The sequence below is a fragment of the Schistocerca nitens genome, chromosome 2, assembly GCF_023898315.1.
Source record: "Schistocerca nitens isolate TAMUIC-IGC-003100 chromosome 2, iqSchNite1.1, whole genome shotgun sequence".
Lineage (NCBI taxonomy): Eukaryota > Metazoa > Arthropoda > Insecta > Orthoptera > Acrididae > Schistocerca > Schistocerca nitens.
In genome coordinates, this window is record NC_064615.1 from 498,862,633 (window position 1) to 498,875,770 (window position 13,138).

Here is a 13,138-nt window from a genome sequence, read left to right on the forward strand (position 1 = left end):
GCTGCTCATCATCATGGGAATAGATGCTTACCAACAAGATACAAATGTGAGGCAATCCATAAAACCAAGAGATAGTTATATTTTATATGAAGTTTCATAGTAACTAAAACTTTCAGTTTGTAGCTTTTGTTTACCTTCTGGCATAGACTAACAGACATGTTAAGATTTCTGGCCACTGGGATAACATTCCAGATGTTCCTTTGCAACAAGAATTACAGCAAGTACATTGTTTATAATAAATAACATCGACTACTGCATGTAATACTTCTATTAAATTAAGGAGAAGGACCCAGAATCTTTTAGAAAACAAATAGTGGAAAAAATATTTGGAAAAATTTGGATGTGAAACTACTGCCTTTCTCACCACAGCTCACAATGCTTACAACTTCAACATGGTAACCATCTCTCTGAGTCGGTGTATAATGTGTAAAGACTGTATCTACAAATATTGTTATTTAACTATGACAAAATTGTATCAGAATTACGCACTTTTGATAGATCACCATTGTGCTGTAGCATTGAAGCCCACTGGACCAATAACTCTAGGAAATCCATACAGTACACTGAAACCAGCTGTTGCTATTAACCCAGATAAATCACAGATAATTTTTTGCGCTGTTATGCTTTGTAAATTAGCACTGTCACCAATAACTGAATTAAATGCACCAGTTGCACATGCCCTTAATGTCATCAGAAGTCTTACAGGGTTATTCTGATAAGTAGCAAATTCCTGTCTCTCATTAATTTGACCTAATCGCCACCATATTTCCTTTTGAAAGACGAAATCACTCTTCAGATTTACTGTTCCCATAATCTTCAAAAGGATTTCCCTTTTTCACAAGTGCCCTAATATGGTTGCAGTGACTATTTACATGGTCAAGATATAATATTTCTCACCTTCTATGCCATTTAAAATATCAAAATGTGCCGCAATCTTAATACTGTACATATTTAATTTGCTTTAATCGTGATCAGTTCGACATAAACGATCCTCTGAACTCAGTCAGCTTTAACTGTGATTAACTCACTCATTTAACTTTAACTAAGGTCGGTGCAGTCGAAATTTGCATTGACTAAGGCCAACATAACTGTGGTTAACTTTTAATCGATGTTGGTGAGGGCTGCCCCTAATGTTTAAATTTATGCTTCGTTGTTCAGTATAAATTGAATTTCCGTCTTTACATGTGAGCTGATAAATACCAGATGTACTGTGTTTTTTCGTTTCGATGTTGATTTCCTTAGCTTTCTGTGTATTATCTGTCGTGTAGGCTATTTTCACTCTTTGTTTTGTGAGTACATTGCCTGTAAGTACTGTGAAATACTTTGTTGTTGCAAGTGAGAGCCTACCATTTCTTTGTTGTTCTGTTCTGAGTAAAAAAAAGAAGAACAAATGTGTTTTTCATGGCGGAACCTATCAAAAAAACTTATTTGTAAGCGAACGCACACATAATAGTGTGGGCAAGGAATGGGTGGGCGGCCAGCGGTACAATGTCCCGCTTTTCAGCTTAGAAGCACTCCGTCTTCAGGCCACGAGTGGCCTACCGGGACCATCCGACCGTCATGTCATCCTCAGTAGAGGATGCAGATAGGAAGTGCATGGGGTCAGCACACTGCTTTCCCGGTCGTTATGATGGTATTCTTGACTGAAGCCACTACTGTTCGATCGAGTAGCTACTCAATTGGCATCACGAGGCTGAGTGCACCCTGAAAAATGGCAACAGCGCATGACGGCCTGGATGGTCACCCATCCAAGTGCCTACCACGCCCGACAGTGCTTAGCTTCGGTGATCTCACGGGAACCGGTGTATCCACTGTGGCAAGGCCATTGCCGCTATTCAGCTTAGAGCATTTACAAATTAGCGAAGGAATGATAAAGCATATTTATAGATGCAAAAATTTAAAAATATTTTAAAATACAGTGTATAAATGGTTACAAATAGAAAGAGTTTTTTGTCATTTAAAGTTTAAAAAGAAAATAAAATGTCTTACAGATAAAGATGAAAAGACAAAAAGGACATTTAAAACTTTAAAATGAAAATGAAACTGCAAAGTTCTTTAAAAAGAAGCAGTAGACTTTCACCAAATAACTGAACACCCTGTGTTAGGTAAAAAAGCTATAGCCCATTAAACATTTCAGTAGTGGTAGGTATAAATTTATGGAGCTGTTTCGTGGTAACTGTAGAGGGCAGGTGGTAAGGTGGGTACTGGGAAAGATGGAAAGGAAGGCCGAGAGAGCAGAGCGAGGGTACCCTGATGTGATACGGAAATAGGTGGGATAAACTATAGCTGGTTAGAGGGATAAATACTGGAGCAGATTTCATTGTCTGTGAGAGGGTGTCAGATGAAGTTGCGTTGGAAAAGGTTCAGAAGTGTGTAGGTGTAGGAACGGTGGGACAAGATTGGACAAGTAACCTACAGTTCACAAGACTTTGTGCAAACATGAAGCAGTATTGAAGACAAAAAGAACTCTCCATCGACTTTCGCGATCATTTGATTCACAGCACGCGAGGCAAACGTGATGTTCAAAGTGATAACATTCACGTCAAGCAGAGACAACTGGAAGTTACGTTATTTCTTTGCTGCAGGGTACATTAATCTCACAGTTACATCGTTTATATATTGTAAAGATCTGTTTTCATATGGACTGAGCTGTGAATAAGGGAGGGATTAAAGTGTTGGCAAGAGTCAACTCTGAAACTTATTGAAAAAGTTATATTAGCCATTTTTCCTAATGCGGCTTCAACAGCTCTGAAAGTGATACAGCTTACTGATGTACAAGCAAAAACGACTGAAGCCAGCCCATAATGTATACGGTATATTCAACAGTGTTCATTAAGGTATCTCAATAAAATAAGTTTAGTTTTAGAAACTTTGAAAACTAGTTTCAGGAGTTCATCCATAATTAGAAAGGGCAGGTAGCCGTTCTAGCAGACGAATTAAAGCAGCAGTTCATTAATCTTATGTCCAATGAATCAATGTTATTTCAAAACGCTAACATATTGAGTATCTCTCTCGAAACACCTCACTGTTGGTAAAATTTGTTGCAGTAAGATTACGAAAAGTGTAATATTGGTGGTTAAAGATATACTTTAATTGAAGACATTTGTTTGGAAACGAAATGGAACCTTTCAGAAATGCTTCATGGCTACTCCACTATTTGTAACGCAATGCTAAAAATCAGTACACCTTAATGAACTTGCGAAATTCCAGCATGTGTACTGTAACCTAGACTTATGAAGGTTTTACAAGCCGATACATCATTATGTGACTTTTTAAGTATAACAAATCGTGCCAAGAATGACGTGTTTTTATAAATTTTATATGTACCATTGCCTTCAAACAGCATACCTTTATAACACGCAAGTTAGGATAAGAAATTGCGGCAACCAATATGGTGTTTTCCAAGCAACCAGCATAGAATGTTGACAAAAGTCGATAGCATTTCCTACGGACTCCGATAATTGGATGTGACGTCAAAATGACTTCATCTTTGTACAAAGTCTTGTGAACTGTAGGTTACCCTGTTCGTACAGGTGCGGCAGCATACCAGGGTTGGTGATCAGAGGGAAGACAATGGGGTTATTGGGGTTACTGGAATCTAGTTTGTGGATAGTATAGGAGATGCAGAATGTGGCTGAGGAGGGATGGGAATGTGATGAGATGGCAGAGGATCCATATGAGGGAAGGTAAGTGTGTGCAGAAAGTGAGATGGAGTGCATGGCATTAGAGGATTTGGAGGGACTTATAGAACTTTGGTGAGGGGAAATCCATGCAACTTTTGCGTAGCAGAGGATGGGGCAGATCAAGGTTTTGTAGGTGCTCAAGATGAATTAAAGCGACTATTGAGTTGCATTCACTCAGTAAAAGTAGTAGTACATTCAGGGTCGCATTAATTAATTTCTTGTGTTTTAAGGCTCGTCCACACACAATGATCTGTCTGCATAGACATCTGCACAAATGTCTGAGAATGCCGTAGATCGCTGCAAATGTGGTGTGTTCACATGAACCAAGTCCATATGGTTCCAATCTACTGCTCGCCGCCATCAATAGGTGTAGAAAAGAAATATCAGTGCCCAGGGCTCAGGTAATCTCAAAAAATTTCATTTATTCATAAATGGAGGAAATTCTGTTATGTTTTGTGTCCGCAACTTCTGTTGAAATAAAAAAAAATGAAAGAAACAGAAAGACCGATCAAAATGTTCTAGACAATAGTGACTGCTTAAACGAATGCAGTTTTCGCACATAATGTTACTTCACGAACTGCAGCATGGACCAGACGACTGGCGTAATTATTTCGTGTGGACCTGGAAACTTATAATTATCTTTTGATGCTCATAGTTCCTCAGATAACAGAAAAATACTTGTATGTGGAGAGCAATTTCTCTACGTGAGTGGCTGATGGCAACAGGAAGGAGCTACAAGGATCTAGAAATGTCTACTGCAATTGCGAAACGAGTATTAAGGGAAATTTCATAACTACAGAAGTGGCCTGCTGATATTGCAAACCTCGAACGTTTCCGCCTCTGTGTTTGAACTATTCACATAAACATGAAATTTCCGAGCATCAAGTTAAGGGGGCATGCATGTGAAAAACTGTCAAAAAATCGATTTTTTAAATTTTTGTCTTAAAAATTCTCTGTAGTTTTCTGACCAAGAAAAAGTTTACTTCCAGGAAAAAGGACCACAGAAAGACGCACCACGTCCTCCCTATCGCACACAGTCAGCTCTGTTACGAAATAGAGTTTGCCCTCATTTGTTTCGTTTTTATGACATTTTACTCCCGTAAGTTGGCTAACCTGCGAAAGGTTTAGGGTTACTCGTCTTTTGTTTCAGTTTAGTCATTGTTTGCTGTTGTTTTAGCGCGAAAGTTTTGTTTACAGCAAAGTAACTGTGTGCGTGAGTTTCGTATTGTGTGAGAGAGTTCATTATTCCACTTGAAAGCAGTGGGAAGAATTAAGAAGTTCGATGTTAAACAACATAAATTTTATGGAAATCGAATCACCAAACGGATTAACTCTGCTAATACTGAAATACAACGTGATACAGCACTTGAATCAGCTTCAATTACTCAAAGTGCTTCGAAACTAAAACTGGAATATTTGGACTATGTGCTTGACAGTATTAATGCTGATAATATAGAGACGCCAACTATTGATTCAGGTTGTGTTATTGTTGAACTCTATCTGAACTTATAAATAAAGCTTTGCAATGTAAGGAATGTGGCAATAGTGGTGTGAAGGTAGTTGAAAGAGATATGTGCTAGAAGGGGTTGTGTATTAAAATTTAGAATTGTTTGTAATTTTTGTGATTTAATCGAATGTGGTTATACTTGTGGTGTAACTAAACAGGGGGTGTATAAACAAATAATAAACTTGCTTGTGCTATGAGGTGTATAGGCAAAGAATACAGAAGTGCAAATTTTTGGCGCTCTTATGGACCTACCTCCTCATACTAGGTTTGACAGGTACATTAAAATTATTCTACAGACTTCAGAAGAAATAGCAAATGATAGTATGAAAAACGCTGTTCAGGAAAGTGTGTACATAAATGACAGCAATACTTGTATGTCTGCAGCCATGGGTGCCTTCTGGCCGTGAAGAGGCCATAATTCCCTAAATGGTGTAGTGAGCGCTACCTCCTTGGGCAATGGTAAAATCATTGATGTGGACTGTATTTCCAAGTACTGTCATGGCTGTATTAGTGGAACTGAAAATCATAAATGTTTGATTAATTTCAGTGGTTATAGTGGAGGGATGGAATCTGAAGATGTGAAGGTATTTCACAGGTCAGTGGAGAAATATAGTATTATGTATATATCTTAACTAGGAGATCGAGACTCAAAAGGAGTACCAAAAAGTTTGTGAATCCAAACCTTATTCTGTCACAAAAATTGAATAAATGGAGTGTGTTTGATGTGTCCAGAAAAGCTTAGGTACAACACTGAGGAACTTGAAGAGGAATTTGAAGGGAAAGAAATTAGCTGGTGTTAAGTGCATTAGTGGATGTGATTGGCTTACAGACAAAGAAATAGACAGGTTGCAGTATTATTATGGACCAACCATAAGACAAAACAAAAATTACCTTGAGGGAATGAAAAAGGCAGTATGGGCTAATTTCTTTCATAAATCCTCCACAGATGATAACCTATGTCGAGCACTCTGCCCACCTGGCAGTGACTCATGGTGTGGCTGGCTACCAGAGGGCTGTTACTCAAGGTGAGACCTACAACCATAAACATTGTTTGCCATTTGCTATAATGGAAGCTATAACACAGGACCCTTAGTGACACAAGATTATTATAAGAATGTTTCCAAATGAAAGTTTCAACAATTGATATGGGAATGGATACCAAAAACTGTTCTAGTTGGACTAAATACTTCAAAAATAGGTGTACTAGATGCTGTTCTATGTTTCAATGACGATGTAGTGTCAAGGCTTAATGTTACGGAACTGATGCGAGTGCCTGGTGAACTAAATATGCATAGAGCTCTAATACCCATTGACCAAAGGAGACTCTTCGAAGCAGAAAAATCGGTGTTTGAAGCCACCAAAGAAGCAAGAATAATAAGAAGTGTAAAAAAGAGAACGGAGGAAGAACAACACAGGAAACAGGATGAATATGGACCTGGGATGCATTAGTGCCACGCAAGTTTAATAGGCCTAGAAAAAGCAAGTTTTAACTTGAATTTCCTGAAAGTAAAATTATTTCACGTTCTGGTACACTTTGGCTAAAAACTATTAAAGATAGAGATCTGAAATTATGTATAATGTCGTAAAAACCGCTTAACTAAAAAGTAGACTACTCTTGTGACTTAAATTCATTTCGAAAATTTTTGATAATAATACTTAAAATGTCTTTGTATAACAATTTATGACAGCACAATCTTTTCAATAGTCTTCTTTACCGATAATAGTGTTAAGAACTACAGGAAAAAAACCCTACTTGTTTGTATTTTTTGTAAAGAGTACCTGTGATGTACATAAATAATTTACATGTTTTATTTCGCTTGCAACAAAAAAATACAAATAAAAAATTGTGAGAGCTGAAGCTGTGATTCATGGTAAACATTATATGGGCCTACAAACCTTATTCTTTGTGTTACACTGTTTAGAAAACTGACCATTTTTTCAAGGTTTCCGCCGGTAATCGCGGACCAGTCCCCTTAACTGCAAAAACCACTTTGGTAGCACGTCAGTTATAGTAAACTGCGTTTTTCTCAAAATTAGAGAATTGTGTTGCCGTATACGTCATACCTATACAAGCTTTGTTGGTAACATCGAATCTCGCGAAAATCGTGGTATTTTGTGTGTATGTTACCGGCAGTGCATTAATTTCAAAATGTTCTCACAATAAATTTCTACGATTGTACATGTTCAAAACAAAAAACTACTCCTTTATGTCTATCAAAAACTAATTACTGCTATCTGTTGTGGAAAACATGCTGCAGTTGCGTTGTATGATCTAGTCTTGTGCATACCGACGAAAGTAATGATATCGACGCATTGTTGTGCGATCGCAAGTCATGTGATTCGCGGGATTGAAATGTTTACTGACGGGCCGCAGGTGTCAACTGTCAGTGTACAGTTAGCCGCGGGTGTTCTTTAGCTGTTACAACGTTGTGAAAATAGATTTATTCTTTGTAACGATTTGAACGGTGAATGTGGGAAACGAAATACTACTTCACTTTGGAAATATCTGGGCGTAAACTGCTAGTCTGTGTTTCTCGACGTAAAATGCGTTGTAAGTATAGTAGTTGTAATATCGTCTGTGCGTGCTGCTCCAGTTCTAAAAAGGGGATAAAGGTCAATATTACATCGTAAACTTCATGTACAGTAAAATGCTTCCTTTCATAATATACAGAATATTTATATCAAAGGTTACATAATTCCTGACATCGACTTATAAACTTATGATCGGTACAATTGCGCCCATTTCATGGGACAGGAGGACAACGAAAGTTTCAGTTCTTTTCTTTGGTTACTATTTCTCTCACCTCTGTATCATTTAACCAACACGATCTGTCGTTTATTAAATTAGTTTTTCAGGATTTACCTTGCCGTTTTAGATTATAAAATGTGCGTTAAGTATGTCAAAGTGCATTAAATATGTCGCGAGCGTAAATGTTAAGGTAGGCTACAGGTCAATCTGTTACCGCAACTTTCTCGTGGCATTCGCATTCATTGGCTTCACCAGCATAGAACCAAATTAACTCTGTCCAACCTAACCTAGACCTCGGGCTGCACTACAGATCAGTCTGTCACCACCATCAGGATGTCTGGGGAGGTTGTCTGATATCGCACTCTTCTTATTTGCCCATTTGGAAATTTCCGTGTTATGTTAAATCAGTGGAATAAATTGTGACTAATTGCCCTCATTTGTTATACTGGTATCAGTTGTTATTAATTATTCACTGTCTTTTAAAAAATCCAAATGTAGATGAAAGGAAAGCGCTACTAAAGGATTTAACACACTATAGCACCATGGGCCTAATCATTCAGTTAGGTAGGTGTGATTTGAATAATTTGGTATGCTCCTCTGATGAGTCACAAATGAGATAAATAATGGACAACTATATTGACTGTGTCTGACATAAAAAAAACTGCTATACAGTAGTATGCAACATTTGTTTTAATATGTTACTATCCTGGATTGTGCTCTTTGGTTTTGAACTTTTGCTGTACCTGGTAGGTTTATTATTCTGCATAACTACTGCAACCTGCATTTGAACCAGAGCCATACCTCTGGGAATCACCTGAATGCTAACAACATTCTCAGTCTGTTTATCTACCTGCTGATGACTCTGTATCTCAGTTACTAGATGAGTGCAATAAATACATTGTGGATTTCTTGCTGCATTATATTTTAATATAATCTCAAACTTTCAACTACTTCCTCCATTGTCAGGAGTTATCGGGAGGCTGTGAGATAGTTTATTTACTTGGGCAAATTTTGTCATGAAGATGTCAAGTAAAGAAATTTCCATTTGCTCTCGGAGAATATATCCATGTCTGTGAGGAGGAGCATTCTTGGCAATGCTGATGTTGTTAGATAGTGGATAATTCAGCATATTTCTTTGTAGCTTTTCAGCAGCAAGTGCCTGTTTCAATGCACCTCTAAGGAAACAGCAGCTGTCCCAGTTAAGTTTTTGTTGCATGCTCTGATCTCATCGGCTCTTTAATGACAGACTCCCAGTAAATAGATGTGTTAGATAAGATTTCCACGTCTCCAATCATAGTTGTATATCTGTTCATGTGGCTGTGTACAGCAATAACAGATTTGTCAAAATTATTATATTAATATGGTGCTGGTGTTCTGTGCAAAGTTCTTCCAGGAATAGTAAGCCCAAGGCTGTCTATTGTGGGCACCTCTCCTTATATTCTTGGGTGGTTGGAAAATAGGCTGAGTACCATGTCTGTCCAGGAGTCTGCCTGTTTTATTTGTTGTAGCTCTCAAGAAAGGATGGAGTGCTATACACTGATCATCTTGTGACGATTGAATATCTCCATGTTTTCATTTCTTAGCGGTGGCTAACTTAATATCTCATTCCCTATAACCATTCTTTTGGACACACCTTTTTTAGATATCAAATGTCAGAATCCATGTGGTCTAAGTCAGAAACAATTTGTTACGTAAACAGGATGTAGTATGAGGGCAGTCATAGTAAACACTGGTTGAGTGCTCTTCTTAGCATAAGTTGTGACCATATTTTTTATTGTATTTTTGTTGTTTTCTGCATTTTGAGTACCTTTTTAGTATATTTAGTGTGTGTTATATTATGGGTTTGCCTGTACAGAGAATTTTTGATAGCCATTTTATAAGTCTTGCTTTTGTTTACATACTGGTCTCAGCAATTGTAATGAACTGTGTACACTTGCAAATATATTTATAAATACCTTTTGCAGTGAATAGGTACTAGTGTATCTTTCTTCCTGCACACAAGGGAAGTTTTGGTATCTCTGTGTTAGTGTTCAGAAATATCACAAGTTGGTTTAAATTGCTGTTAGTTGTGACTTCTGACAAATGTTTGTTTACATCACCTGATCTTGCATGTGAGGTTTCTGAATTTGCAGTAGTAATGAAATTGCATTCCTCTATAGCAAAGTGTTTCGTATTCAAACTTTGCTCTATAGCAAAGTGTTTCGTATTCAAACTTGCTTTTTTTTCCCCTGCAGATATTTTTTGACCATAAATGGATGCTGTGAGAGCTGTTGTAGGAAAGTTGGTAGTGAAATGCATTTTGGGAGCTGCAGTAAATGGTTTCTATTGGGATAATCTAGTGGGAAGGACTCTGTGGAGATTACTGAGGCTCTTTTCTAGAATTGCGAAATATGCAGCAGGAGTAGGCCTAGGAGATCTGTGCCCTTCAGGAACAGTTGGATCAACTTAGGAAAGAACTGTTATGGATGAGGGAAGGTAGTGGGGGGGGGGGGGAGGGGGATGAAAGGAACTTGCAGTTGGTAATAGAGCTAGTAGGAGGAGAGTGTGGTCTGATTGTTTTGTTGTGGCTGTCGGCTGCCAGAGTCAAGAGGAGATGAGCCTCAAAGTGATGTAGGAGTAGGATGTGTGCAGAAGACTATCAGAGAGAAGTATGAGGTCACCAGCATTTTCTAGCTGAGTGCTGGGCTTGATCAGTTGATTGGGGGTTTAGGGCCAACGAGTAAGGATTTCACGAAAGGTGATAATGATAGTGGGTGGGGCAGGGAACTGCCTCAGTAAGGACAGAGCATACAACATAGGTGGTGACCTGAATAGGATTGCTTCCCTAACTTGTGGCACCAATGTCCCAAGGGTATGATTGGCCTTGTCTGGGCAGTGCTGTAAGGCATGTCATTGCTGAGCTGGTGATGGTGCTGTGACTGCTGGACAGGTGCACATTGTGACAGTGCCTGTGGGGACTATTGCGAGATGAAGCTACGCTAGGCATGGTCTGCACCTCAAGAGGTTTGGGAACGTAGGTTGCTGGATTTGATTAGTGAGAGTATAGTGGGTGCGGGGCCACACATATTCAAATACCTGCTGTCATCTGTGGAAGTACTAGGCCTTTATTTTTTTATTTTTTATTTATTTATTTATTTGGATAAATCATTACAGCAGGCTCCCCTCCCTTAAAAGTACCTCAACCAGTTTAGAGACTTCTGCACCGTGTATGCGGGAAATAGAATGTACTATACGGGAGTGTGCAAGTGCCATGGAAATTTCCTCAGAATCGGCTATTATTCATCAAAATGTGCCATCATATGAATATGCAAGTAGCTATTGTAGGTCTACCTTAAGGGGAGGGTATTACTTATTTATATCAGATGTGGCACACATTTTAAAGCTATGACATCTGATCCCAATTAGTGTAAATAAACATTTTGTACTGTCAACTGTTGAAGTAGCAAAGCTGGATGCCTGTAGAAGCTAGTCATTCTCTGTGTTTGCCACTCAACTAGTGGTAAAGCGGATGCTTTCGTCAAGAAATTGACTGAACTCGTGGAAAGGGTCGCAGCCCCCAAAATTAACGTAATAATTATGGAGATATGAGTAGTAACACAGGTTTTGAGGGTGCAACTAGTAATAGCTCCCTGAACATTTTGAGCACTTTTGACGCAACGTAATGGTAAACACCACTAATGATTTGAGAAAGTTCATCTCCTGTTTTAGACCATGCACTTGCAGACAGCGAAAATTGTCAAGTATTTATAAGTGATCTTGACATTTTGGATCATTACCATAAGATAATGAAGCTAAAGACAGACTGGGTGAAACCTGGAAAACTGCAGGCCTGCAAAATAATTTTTTCAAATTGGTTTTTGATTTGACATTTCCAAAAGTAGCCATTTCTACTGCAGTAGCTAAAGAAAATAGACGGACAACTGTGGGTAATAGAACGTCTTCATAGACACTTAAATTTATCAGTTCTTTGCAAAGTACTGCACTAATACACAGTTCCTTGAGTACTATCACCATTGTAGAAGAATATACGTCCTATCACGGGTATAAAAGAATATACAACTGCTTGTAGCAGAATGAATCATTCAGCAATTATGTATAATGCATTGTTTGTAATGTCCTTTTACTTTTTATCAGTTTTACACACACACACACACACACACACACACACACACACACATTGAGTTGAACAGCTGTGTAGTGATAAGCTGGTATACAAAGAAAAGAAAGGGGGGGAGAACACACAACAACATTGTCCTTAGGTCATTGCTTTATAATGTAACACAATTTATAACCCATATCAAATCTCTGAATATTATTGAGAATGATTATTGATAGCAAAATTATTACTGAATATATTAAACAGCTGGAATGTGTGTTTTTATGCTAAATGTATTCTCAAATGTTAAACTGTTTTCAGTGATAAAAAAAATGCATTATTGTCACTTGTAACAACATTTCAGACAGGCTATAGTTTTCTGTTCAGATCTTTCCTGTATCTACTTTCATATGACTGCACTGCTGTGAACATAAAATGAGAACACTAACAGAAAAAAGATTTAAAAACGAAGAATTGGTGACCCAGATGCTTGAATCATTAGAGTCCAATACTAGTTGATTCCCCGAGAATTGGTGATTCCTGGAATTGTGGAATCTGAATTGGCACACACATCCCTAATTTAAATCATTATGGATAAACTTTTTTTACTTTCCCATTTATTCTGAGTAAATATTAGTGTTATTGCATTACTGCAAAAAGTAAATGAAATTCTGAGTAAATGGGTGGTAATTTCGGGTAATTCATGAAGTTCTATGGGTTATGAAATTAGGAACTCTGGTCTGACTGTCTGACAGCCATTCAGTTCTATGCAGTTGAGTAAGGAGCAACATAATCTCGTCTTTGTGTTATTTAAAGTGTTATATACAATAGGCTATTGAACAATTGCAAGATGGTTAAGAAAAAAGGACCTGTTTGGAACTTTTTCAATTTAAAAGTGAAAGGAATATCTTGTAAACATTGTTTTAAGGAACACAAACAGTTACATTCCAACAAAAAGGTAAAGCACAACAAAAAGTGTTTCAAGTACTCTCAGGATTCGAAAAAAGTTTTTGAGTTAGATATAGTGATTGAGGAACATGTTCAAAGGAAAGTATCTTATAAACACTTGTTGGTTTGAGTGGAAGATTTCAACAAGTCAGGAC

At 37.8% G+C, this 13,138-nt stretch overlaps 1 protein-coding gene and 1 pseudogene across 8 annotated transcripts in view; one reads left to right on the forward strand and one right to left on the reverse strand.

The window, feature by feature from the left end:
• LOC126236466 (NAD-dependent protein deacylase sirtuin-5, mitochondrial-like) overlaps nt 1-13,138 on the forward strand; it is a 126,132-nt gene that overhangs the window by 63,124 nt on the left and 49,870 nt on the right. For 2 of the 8 annotated variants that reach the window (XM_049945785.1, XM_049945786.1), the window contains exon 1: nt 7,445-7,741. The exons of 1 other annotated variant lie outside the window; for it this stretch is intronic. The gene's annotated coding sequence lies outside the window, so the exon portion shown is untranslated. Of the gene's footprint in view, nt 1-7,434; nt 7,804-8,483; nt 8,504-13,138 lie in introns of those variants that run through there. 5 more of the 8 variants (XM_049945792.1, XM_049945790.1, XM_049945789.1 and 2 more) reach the window with 5 other exon arrangements.
• On the reverse strand, nt 1,713-1,830 carry LOC126238626 (5S ribosomal RNA; annotated as a pseudogene).